This window comes from Syngnathus typhle, unplaced genomic scaffold, assembly GCF_033458585.1.
Source record: "Syngnathus typhle isolate RoL2023-S1 ecotype Sweden unplaced genomic scaffold, RoL_Styp_1.0 HiC_scaffold_163, whole genome shotgun sequence".
Classification (NCBI taxonomy): domain Eukaryota; kingdom Metazoa; phylum Chordata; class Actinopteri; order Syngnathiformes; family Syngnathidae; genus Syngnathus; species Syngnathus typhle.
In genome coordinates this window covers 57644-70000 of record NW_026872069.1, presented here as the reverse complement: position 1 = coordinate 70000, position 12357 = coordinate 57644, and positions in this window count along the sequence as shown.

Sequence of the window (12357 nt, the reverse complement as noted above, 5' to 3'; positions counted from 1 at the left end):
GCGCGCGCGCCGAGGCCCAAGCGGGAAGCTGCGCCCCGTCCGAGTCAGACTCGGTCGTTGCGGCCCGCCGGTCTCGCGCTACGGCCAGGATGCGGAGTTTGATCGACACTGGTGGGAGCCGGGGGGTCGAAGGGGTTCCGGCCGCCCCGCCGTCCTCAGCGCCGCTGTCACCCAGACGGGAAGCTGCGCCCCGTCCGAGTCAGACTCGGTCGGTGCGGCCCGCTGTGGCCAGCTGGCAACTAGCTACGGAAGGGTACCGGCGCTCCCGACGAACCCGCCGGGGTGGCTGGTGACCAACGCTGCGTTCGGCGCTTATTGCTGTGACCGGGAGGGAAGCTGCGCCCCGTCCGAGTCAGACTCGGTCGTTGCGGCCCCCCCGAGCCCGCACGCCTCTCGCGGAAGGTCATACGCCACCGGCGGCACGAAAGACGCCTCCCGCAACGCGGTAGTCGGGAAAGGCTATTCCGATAGTCGAGCAGAGTTGCGACAACACATCCCGCGGTGCCGTCTGGTTAGGCAAGGGTTTGAGAAACAGCATTCGCGGTAGACCGGCGCGGCCGGCGGACACCCACGCGGCGTGCCGCAATCGGATCGCGCGCTCGGCCTCCGTTGATTTCCTCTAGGTGGGGGATTCGGGGCGTCTCGGTCTCGCTGCCGTTCGGTCGCGCCAAGGCCTGCGGGGGCGGCGCGTAGCGCACGCTCTCGCGGCGGCCGAGGCGCTAGAGTGCGACCCGCAAGTGGGGAGGAACCGTCCACCCAACGCCGGCGCGAGCCGGGGCCGGTGGGGGCCCTACCAAGGCGGGTCATGAGTGCCAGTCGGTCAGTTCGGGAGAAGGGGAGGGTACTCGGAGGCCCGCCGGGAGCAGACGGGGGTCCGGAAGCTGAGGGGGGTGAAGGACGGCGGCCGGGAGCAGACGGCCGTCCCCGGGAGGGGGTGTTCGTTCACGTGCGGACGCCGGGAGCAGGCGGCCGTCACGCGATTCTGCCAACCGTTCCTACCGGCCTGTGTTTAAGGAGGCGGCCGGTCCTCCGTCCTTGGATGGATAAGATTCGCAGATTTTCGCCCGGCCTGTGTTTAAGGAGGCGGCCGGTTCCCTCCTTCCTTCCTTTCTTGGATGTATAACATTCGCAGATTTTCGCCCGGCCGGTGGTTTAAGGAGGCGGCCGGTCCTCCCTCCTTGGATGTATAACATTCGCAGATTTTCGCCCGGCCTATGTTTAGTGAGGCGACCGGTCCTCCCTCCTTGGATGTATAACATTCGCATATTTTCGCCCGGCCGGTGGTTTAAGGAGGCGGCCGGTCCTCCCTCCTTGGATGTATAACATTCGCAGATTTTCGCCCGGCCTATGTTTAGTGAGGCGACCGGTCCTCCGTGGAGAGCGACCCGCAAGTGGGGAGGAACCGTCCACCCAACGCCGGCGCGAGCCGGGGCCGGTGGGGGCCCTACCAAGGCGGGTCTCATTGCCTGTCGGTCAGTTCGGGAGAAGGTGGGGGTACTCGGAGGCCCGCCGGGAGCAGACGGGGGTCCGGAAGGTGAGGGGGTGAAGGACGGCGGTCGGGAGCAGACGGCCGTCCCCGGGAGGGGGTGTTCGTTCACGTGCGGACGCCGGGAGCAGGCGGCCGTCACGCAATTCTGCCAACCGTTCCCACCGGCCTGTGTTTAAGGAGGCGGCCGGTCCTCCACGAGAAGAATTCTGCCAAACGTTCCACCGGCCTGTGTTTAAGGAGGCGGCCGGTCCTCCCCGTCGTTCCGCCGGCTTGTGTTTAAGGAGGCGGCCGGTCCTCCACGAGAAGAATTCTGCCAAACGTTCCACCGGCCTGTGTTTAAGGAGGCGGCCGGTCCTCCCCGTCGTTCCGCCGGCTTGTGTTTAAGGAGGCGGCCGGTCCTCCACTATTCCTTCCTTGGATGGAAAGCATGTAGCACTTTGAAAATTTTCGAGCACTGTGACACTTTGAAAATTTTCGAGAGTTTTTGTACTTAGAAAATTTTTCGCTCTTGCACTTCCAGAGTGCTTTGCGGTAGCTCCTAGGTTCGCTGTCCGAGCATGTGAACACTTTTTGGGGGGGAACACATCGCTAGAGACACCAGCCGCCTGGTTCTCGGGGCCAAAACTTGTGTTCCCCACACTCGTTCTGACTATATTTTGCGATTTGGGGGTAAAGGTAATGAGTACAGTGACTAGGGGGACCAACTCATCGTACTCTGGCGCACCAACAGACCAAAGCTGGTACTGCACTTACCCCTGGTACCCCAACGCCTGGTACCTGACGGGCGAGAGGCTGATTTTTCGCTATTTGCGGCCGACCGAGGGAACCAGACAAAGCGGACACTTTACGGCGCAAGAGCCGTTGGCACTTAGAAATTTTTCGACAAAGTTGGCGCGAGCTCCAGAAGGAGAGGCTGATTTTTCGCTATTTGTGGCCGACCGAGGGAACCAGGCAAAGCGGACACTTTACGGCGCAAGAGCCGTTGGCACTTAGAAATTTTTTGACAAAGTTGGCGCGAGCTCCAGAAGGAGAGGCTGATTTTTCGCTATTTGTGGCCGACCGAGGGAACCAGGCAAAGCGGACACTTTACGGCGCAAGAGCCGTTGGCACTTAGAAAATATTCGCCAAAGTTGGCACGAGCTCCAGAAGGAGAGGCTGATTTTTCGCTATTTGTGGCCGACCGAGGGAACCAGACAAAGCGGACACATTACGGCGCAAGAGCCGTTGGCACTTAGAAAATATTCGCCAAAGTTGGCACGAGCTCCAGAAGGAGAGGCTGATTTTTCGCTATTTGTGGCCGACCGAGGGAACCAGACAAAGCGGACACTTTACGGCGCAAGAGCCGTTGGCACTTGCGCGAGCTCCAGAAGGAGAGGCTGATTTTTCGCTATTTGTGGCCGACCGAGGGAACCAGACAAAGCGGACACTTTACGGCGCAAGAGCCGTTGGCACTTAGAAAATATTCGCCAAAGTTGGCACGAGCTCCAGAAGGAGAGGCTGATTTTTCGCTATTTGTGGCCGACCGAGGGAACCAGACAAAGCGGACACTTTACGGCGCAAGAGCCGTTGGCACTTGCGCGAGCTCCAGAAGGAGAGGCTGATTTTTCGCTATTTGTGGCCGACCGAGGGAACCAGACAAAGCGGACACTTTACGGCGCAAGAGCCGTTGGCACTTAGAAAATATTCGCCAAAGTTGGCACGAGCTCCAGAAGGAGAGGCTGATTTTTCGCTATTTGTGGCCGACCGAGGGAACCAGACAAAGCGGACACTTTACGGCGCAAGAGCCGTTGGCACTTGCGCGAGCTCCAGAAGGAGAGGCTGATTTTTCGCTATTTGTGGCCGACCGAGGGAACCAGACAAAGCGGACACTTTACGGCGCAAGAGCCGTTGGCACTTAGAAAATATTCGCCAAAGTTGGCGCGAGCTCCAGAAGGAGAGGCTGATTTTTCGCTATTTGTGGCCGACCGAGGGAACCAGGCAAAGCGGACACATTACGGCGCAAGAGCCGTTGGCACTTAGGCGAGCTCCAGAAGGAGAGGCTGATTTTTTCGCTATTTGTGGCCGACCGAGGGAACCAGACAAAGCGGACACTTTACGGCGCAAGAGCCGTTGGCACTTGCGCGAGCTCCAGAAGGAGAGGCTGATTTTTCGCTATTTGTGGCCGACCGAGGGAACCAGACAAAGCGGACACTTTACGGCGCAAGAGCCGTTGGCACTTAGAAAATATTCGCCAAAGTTGGCACGAGCTCCAGAAGGAGAGGCTGATTTTTCGCTATTTGTGGCCGACCGAGGGAACCAGACAAAGCGGACACTTTACGGCGCAAGAGCCGTTGGCACTTGCGCGAGCTCCAGAAGGAGAGGCTGATTTTCGCTATTTGTGGCCGACCGAGGGAACCAGACAAAGCGGACACTTTACGGCGCAAGAGCCGTTGGCACTTAGAAAATATTCGCCAAAGTTGGCGCGAGCTCCAGAAGGAGAGGCTGATTTTTCGCTATTTGTGGCCGACCGAGGGAACCAGGCAAAGCGGACACATTACGGCGCAAGAGCCGTTGGCACTTAGGCGAGCTCCAGAAGGAGAGGCTGATTTTTCGCTATTTGTGGCCGACCGAGGGAACCAGGCAAAGCGGACACATTACGGCGCAAGAGCCGTTGGCACTTAGGCGAGCTCCAGAAGGAGAGGCTGATTTTTCGCTATTTGTGGCCGACCGAGGGAACCAGGCAAAGCGGACACATTACGGCGCAAGAGCCGTTGGCACTTAGGCGAGCTCCAGAAGGAGAGGCTGGTTTTTCGCTATTTGTGGCCGACCGAGGGAACCAGACAAAGCGGACACTTTACGGCGCAAGAGCCGTTGGCACTTGCGCGAGCTCCAGAAGGAGAGGCTGATTTTTCGCTATTTGTGGCCGACCGAGGGAACCAGACAAAGCGGACACTTTACGGCGCAAGAGCCGTTGGCACTTAGAAAATATTCGCCAAAGTTGGCACGAGCTCCAGAAGGAGAGGCTGATTTTTCGCTATTTGTGGCCGACCGAGGGAACCAGACAAAGCGGACACTTTACGGCGCAAGAGCCGTTGGCACTTAGGCGAGCTCCAGAAGGAGAGGCTGATTTTTCGCCGTTCGTGGCCGACCGAGGGAACCAGGCAAAGCGGACACATTACGGCGCAAGAGCCGTTGGCACTTAGAAAATATTCGCCAAAGTTGGCACGAGCTCCAGAATGAGAGGCTGATTTTTCGCCGTTTGTGGCCGACCGAGGGAACCAGGCAAAGCGGACACATTACGGCGCAAGAGCCGTTGGCACTTAGGCGAGCTCCAGAAGGAGAGGCTGATTTTTTCGCTATTTGTGGCCGACCGAGGGAACCAGGCAAAGCGGACACATTACGGCGCAAGAGCCGTTGGCACTTAGAAAATATTCGCCAAAGTTGGCACGAGCTCCAGAATGAGAGGCTGATTTTTCGCCGTTTGTGGCCGACCGAGGGAACCAGGCAAAGCGGACACATTACGGCGCAAGAGCCGTTGGCACTTAGGCGAGCTCCAGAAGGAGAGGCTGATTTTTTCGCTATTTGTGGCCGACCGAGGGAACCAGGCAAAGCGGACACATTACGGCGCAAGAGCCGTTGGCACTTAGAAAATATTCGCCAAAGTTGGCACGAGCTCCAGAATGAGAGGCTGATTTTTCGCCGTTTGTGGCCGACCGAGGGAACCAGACAAAGCGGACACATTACGGCGCAAGAGCCGTTGGCACTTAGGCGAGCTCCAGAAGGAGAGGCTGATTTTTCGCTATTTGTGGCCGACCGAGGGAACCAGGCAAAGCGGACACTTTACGGCGCAAGAGCCGTTGGCACTTAGAAAATATTCGCCAAAGTTGGCACGAGCTCCAGAATGAGAGGCTGATTTTTCGCCGTTTGTGGCCGACCGAGGGAACCAGACAAAGCGGACACATTACGGCGCAAGAGCCGTTGGCACTTAGGCGAGCTCCAGAAGGAGAGGCTGATTTTTCGCCGTTCGTGGCCGACCGAGGGAACCAGGCAAAGCGGACACATTACGGCGCAAGAGCCGTTGGCACTTAGAAAATATTCGCCAAAGTTGGCACGAGCTCCAGAATGAGAGGCTGATTTTTCGCCGTTTGTGGCCGACCGAGGGAACCAGGCAAAGCGGACACATTACGGCGCAAGAGCCGTTGGCACTTAGGCGAGCTCCAGAAGGAGAGGCTGATTTTTTCGCTATTTGTGGCCGACCGAGGGAACCAGGCAAAGCGGACACATTACGGCGCAAGAGCCGTTGGCACTTAGAAAATATTCGCCAAAGTTGGCACGAGCTCCAGAATGAGAGGCTGATTTTTCGCCGTTTGTGGCCGACCGAGGGAACCAGGCAAAGCGGACACATTACGGCGCAAGAGCCGTTGGCACTTAGGCGAGCTCCAGAAGGAGAGGCTGATTTTTTCGCTATTTGTGGCCGACCGAGGGAACCAGGCAAAGCGGACACATTACGGCGCAAGAGCCGTTGGCACTTAGAAAATATTCGCCAAAGTTGGCACGAGCTCCAGAATGAGAGGCTGATTTTTCGCCGTTTGTGGCCGACCGAGGGAACCAGACAAAGCGGACACATTACGGCGCAAGAGCCGTTGGCACTTAGGCGAGCTCCAGAAGGAGAGGCTGATTTTTCGCTATTTGTGGCCGACCGAGGGAACCAGGCAAAGCGGACACTTTACGGCGCAAGAGCCGTTGGCACTTAGAAAATATTCGCCAAAGTTGGCACGAGCTCCAGAATGAGAGGCTGATTTTTCGCCGTTTGTGGCCGACCGAGGGAACCAGACAAAGCGGACACATTACGGCGCAAGAGCCGTTGGCACTTAGGCGAGCTCCAGAAGGAGAGGCTGATTTTTCGCTATTTGTGGCCGACCGAGGGAACCAGGCAAAGCGGACACATTACGGCGCAAGAGCCGTTGGCACTTAGAAAATATTCGCCAAAGTTGGCACGAGCTCCAGAATGAGAGGCTGATTTTTCGCCGTTTGTGGCCGACCGAGGGAACCAGACAAAGCGGACACATTACGGCGCAAGAGCCGTTGGCACTTAGGCGAGCTCCAGAAGGAGAGGCTGATTTTTCGCTATTTGTGGCCGACCGAGGGAACCAGGCAAAGCGGACACTTTACGGCGCAAGAGCCGTTGGCACTTAGAAAATATTCGCCAAAGTTGGCACGAGCTCCAGAAGGAGAGGCTGATTTTTCGCCGTTTGTGGCCGACCGAGGGAACCAGACAAAGCGGACACATTACGGCGCAAGAGCCGTTGGCACTTAGGCGAGCTCCAGAAGGAGAGGCTGATTTTTCGCTATTTGTGGCCGACCGAGGGAACCAGGCAAAGCGGACACTTTACGGCGCAAGAGCCGTTGGCACTTAGAAAATATTCGCCAAAGTTGGCACGAGCTCCAGAATGAGAGGCTGATTTTTCGCCGTTTGTGGCCGACCGAGGGAACCAGACAAAGCGGACACATTACGGCGCAAGAGCCGTTGGCACTTAGGCGAGCTCCAGAAGGAGAGGCTGATTTTTCGCTATTTGTGGCCGACCGAGGGAACCAGGCAAAGCGGACACATTACGGCGCAAGAGCCGTTGGCACTTAGAAAATATTCGCCAAAGTTGGCACGAGCTCCAGAAGGAGAGGCTGATTTTTCGCCGTTTGTGGCCGACCGAGGGAACCAGACAAAGCGGACACATTACGGCGCAAGAGCCGTTGGCACTTAGGCGAGCTCCAGAAGGAGAGGCTGATTTTTCGCTATTTGTGGCCGACCGAGGGAACCAGGCAAAGCGGACACTTTACGGCGCAAGAGCCGTTGGCACTTAGAAAATATTCGCCAAAGTTGGCACGAGCTCCAGAAGGAGAGGCTGATTTTTCGCCGTTTGTGGCCGACCGAGGGAACCAGACAAAGCGGACACATTACGGCGCAAGAGCCGTTGGCACTTAGGCGAGCTCCAGAAGGAGAGGCTGATTTTTCGCTATTTGTGGCCGACCGAGGGAACCAGGCAAAGCGGACACTTTACGGCGCAAGAGCCGTTGGCACTTAGAAAATATTCGCCAAAGTTGGCACGAGCTCCAGAATGAGAGGCTGATTTTTCGCCGTTTGTGGCCGACCGAGGGAACCAGACAAAGCGGACACATTACGGCGCAAGAGCCGTTGGCACTTAGGCGAGCTCCAGAAGGAGAGGCTGATTTTTCGCTATTTGTGGCCGACCGAGGGAACCAGGCAAAGCGGACACATTACGGCGCAAGAGCCGTTGGCACTTAGAAAATATTCTGAAATTCTCACCGACCTCCGTGGTGGAGAGGCCGAATTTTCGACATTCGTGGCCGACCGGGGAACCGTCGCCACTCGGACAACTTGTGCGGCAGCCCTCGGTGATTTTAGGACCGCTTTTTCACCCTCGCTGTCCGACCGGAGAACCGTCGTAGCTCGGACAGTTCGTGTGCCAGCATCCGCTGGCACTTAGAAAATTTTAAAAAAGAAAAAAATAGTCTTCTGCATATACGTTCTGACTATATTTTGCGATTAGGGGGTAAAGGTAATGAGTACAGTGACTAGGGGGACCAACTCATCGTACTCTGGCGCACCAACACGCCAAGGTTGGTACTGCACTTAGGCTGATTTTTGCGCTATTCGCGGCCGACCGGGGAACCAGCGCGGAGCGGACACATTACGGCGAATGAGCCGTTGGCACTTAGAAAATTTTTGAGCTTTTTTCGAACTTCCGTGAGGCTGATTTTGCGCTATTCGCGGCCGACCGGGGAACCAGCGCGGAGCGGACACATTACGGCGAATGAGCCGTTGGCACTTAGAAAATTTTTGAGCTTTTTTCGAACTTCCGTGAGGCTGATTTTGCGCTATTCGCGGCCGACCGGGGAACCAGCGCGGAGCGGACACATTACGGCGAATGAGCCGTTGGCACTTAGAAAATTTTTGAGCTTTTTTCGGACTTCCGTGTGGAGCTTTGGGGCCGTTCCGCCTAACTTTTTATGCCCGATTAGGCTTCCAGGGAGGCGGCTAAGCATTATTGACCAATCATGGAGCTTTTTTGGGACTTCCGTGTGGAGCTTTGGGGCCGTTCCGCCTAACTTTTTATGCCCGATTAGGCTTCCAGGGAGGCGGCTAAGCATTATTGACCAATCATGGAGCTTTTTTGGGACTTCCGTGTGGAGCTTTGGGGCCGTTCCGCCTAGCTTTTTATGCCCGATTAGGCTTCCAGGGAGGCGGCTAAGCATTATTGACCAATCATGGAGCTTTTTTGGGACTTCCGTGTGGAGCTTTGGGGCCGTTCCGCCTAGCTTTTTATGCCCGATTAGGCTTCCAGGGAGGCGGCTAAGCATTATTGACCAATCATGGAGCTTTTTTGGGACTTCCGTGTGGAGCTTTGGGGCCGTTCCGCCTAGCTTTTTATGCCCGATTAGGCTTCCAGGGAGGCGGCTAAGCATTATTGACCAATCATGGAGCTTTTTTGGGACTTCCGTGTGGAGCTTTGGGGCCGTTCCGCCTAGCTTTTTATGCCCGATTAGGCTTCCAGGGAGGCGGCTAAGCATTATTGACCAATCATGGAGCTTTTTTGGGACTTCCGTGTGGAGCTTTGGGGCCGTTCCGCCTAGCTTTTTATGCCCGATTAGGCTTCCAGGGAGGCGGCTAAGCATTATTGACCAATCATGGAGCTTTTTTGGGACTTCCGTGTGGAGCTTTGGGGCCGTTCCGCCTAGCTTTTTATGCCCGATTAGGCTTCCAGGGAGGCGGCTAAGCATTATTGACCAATCATGGAGCTTTTTTGGGACTTCCAGCCGGTGCTTTGGGGGCCTTCCCCCTCACTTTCTACGCCCGATTGGGCTTCCAGGGACGCGGCTAAGCATTTTTAACAGAAATGGAGCTTTTTGCGGAGCTCCAGCCGGTGCCACCGGCAGGCCGTGCACGCGGACGAGATGACCGAAAGAAGCTCCAGGAGAGCGGATGGACGCTTTTTAAGCACCGAGGCGGAGATCGCGGAGCTTTAATAGACTTCCAGCGGGCCCAAAGCGGCCAGGCAGACGGCGCAGCGCGACCTGGTACCTCGCACGGGACGCATCGCCCCCCCCGCGCACAGTTCCAGGGGGCCGGGATGACGTTTCAAAGCTGCCGCTGCAGCTGCGGCGGGGAGTGGCCTCCCTCCGGTGGACACGACGAGTAAATGACACCGGCCGCTGACGCAAACCCACGCCGGACAGGAGAGCTCAAAAGCCGGGTAACATTTCAAGGAAGACCCCCCCTGCGCAGACCTCCACTAGGCCGGGATGACTGTTCAGCTGTGGCGGGGAGTGGCCTCCCTCCGGTCGGCACGACGAGTAAATGACACCGGCCGCTGACGCAAACCCACGCCGGACAGGAGAGCTCAAAAGCCGGGTAACATTTCAAGGAAGACCCCCCCTGCGCAGACCTCCACTAGGCCGGGATGACTGTTCAGCTGTGGCGGGGAGTGGCCTCCCTCCGGTCGGCACGACGAGTAAATGACACCGGCCGCTGACGCAAACCCACGCCGGACAGGAGAGCTCAAAAGCCGGGTAACATTTCAAGGAAGACCCCCCCTGCGCAGACCTCCACTAGGCCGGGATGACTGTTCAGCTGCGGCGGGGAGTGGCCTCCCTCCGGTCGGCACGACGAGTAAATGACACCGGCCGCTGACGCAAACCCACGCCGGACAGGAGAGCTCAAAAGCCGGGTAACATTTCAAGGAAGACCCCCCCTGCGCAGACCTCCACTAGGCCGGGATGACTGTTCAGCTGTGGCGGGGAGTGGCCTCCCTCCGGTCGGCACGACGAGTAAATGACACCGGCCGCTGACGCAAACCCACGCCGGACAGGAGAGCTCAAAAGCCGGGTAACATTTCAAGGAAGACCCCCCCTGCGCAGACCTCCACTAGGCCGGGATGACTGTTCAGCTGCGGCGGGGAGTGGCCTCCCTCCGGTCGGCACGACGAGTAAATGACACCGGCCGCTGACGCAAACCCACGCCGGACAGGAGAGCTCAAAAGCCGGGTAACATTTCAAGGAAGACCCCCCCTGCGCAGACCTCCACTAGGCCGGGATGACTGTTCAGCTGTGGCGGGGAGTGGCCTCCCTCCGGTCGGCACGACGAGTAAATGACACCGGCCGCTGACGCAAACCCACGCCGGACAGGAGAGCTCAAAAGCCGGGTAACATTTCAAGGAAGACCCCCCCTGCGCAGACCTCCACTAGGCCGGGATGACTGTTCAGCTGCGGCGGGGAGTGGCCTCCCTCCGGTCGGCACGACGAGTAAATGACACCGGCCGCTGACGCAAACCCACGCCGGACAGGAGAGCTCAAAAGCCGGGTAACATTTCAAGGAAGACCCCCCCTGCGCAGACCTCCACTAGGCCGGGATGACTGTTCAGCTGTGGCGGGGAGTGGCCTCCCTCCGGTCGGCACGACGAGTAAATGACACCGGCCGCTGACGCAAACCCACGCCGGACAGGAGAGCTCAAAAGCCGGGTAACATTTCAAGGAAGACCCCCCCTGCGCAGACCTCCACTAGGCCGGGATGACTGTTCAGCTGTGGCGGGGAGTGGCCTCCCTCCGGTCGGCACGACGAGTAAATGACACCGGCCGCTGACGCAAACCCACGCCGGACAGGAGAGCTCAAAAGCCGGGTAACATTTCAAGGAAGACCCCCCCTGCGCAGACCTCCACTAGGCCGGGATGACTGTTCAGCTGCGGCGGGGAGTGGCCTCCCTCCGGTCGGCACGACGAGTAAATGACACCGGCCGCTGACGCAAACCCACGCCGGACAGGAGAGCTCAAAAGCCGGGTAACATTTCAAGGAAGACCCCCCCTGCGCAGACCTCCACTAGGCCGGGATGACTGTTCAGCTGTGGCGGGGAGTGGCCTCCCTCCGGTCGGCACGACGAGTAAATGACACCGGCCGCTGACGCAAACCCACGCCGGACAGGAGAGCTCAAAAGCCGGGTAACATTTCAAGGAAGACCCCCCCTGCGCAGACCTCCACTAGGCCGGGATGACTGTTCAGCTGTGGCGGGGAGTGGCCTCCCTCCGGTCGGCACGACGAGTAAATGACACCGGCCGCTGACGCAAACCCACGCCGGACAGGAGAGCTCAAAAGCCGGGTAACATTTCAAGGAAGACCCCCCCTGCGCAGACCTCCACTAGGCCGGGATGACTGTTCAGCTGTGGCGGGGAGTGGCCTCCCTCCGGTCGGCACGACGAGTAAATGACACCGGCCGCTGACGCAAACCCACGCCGGACAGGAGAGCTCAAAAGCCGGGTAACATTTCAAGGAAGACCCCCCCTGCGCAGACCTCCACTAGGCCGGGATGACTGTTCAGCTGTGGCGGGGAGTGGCCTCCCTCCGGTCGGCACGACGAGTAAATGACACCGGCCGCTGACGCAAACCCACGCCGGACAGGAGAGCTCAAAAGCCGGGTAACATTTCAAGGAAGACCCCCCCTGCGCAGACCTCCACTAGGCCGGGATGACTGTTCAGCTGTGGCGGGGAGTGGCCTCCCTCCGGTCGGCACGACGAGTAAATGACACCGGCCGCTGACGCAAACCCACGCCGGACAGGAGAGCTCAAAAGCCGGGTAACATTTCAAGGAAGACCCCCCCTGCGCAGACCTCCACTAGGCCGGGATGACTGTTCAGCTGCGGCGGGGAGTGGCCTCCCTCCGGTCGGCACGACGAGTAAATGACACCGGCCGCTGACGCAAACCCACGCCGGACAGGAGAGCTCAAAAGCCGGGTAACATTTCAAGGAAGACCCCCCCTGCGCAGACCTCCACTAGGCCGGGATGACTGTTCAGCTGTGGCGGGGAGTGGCCTCCCTCCGGTCG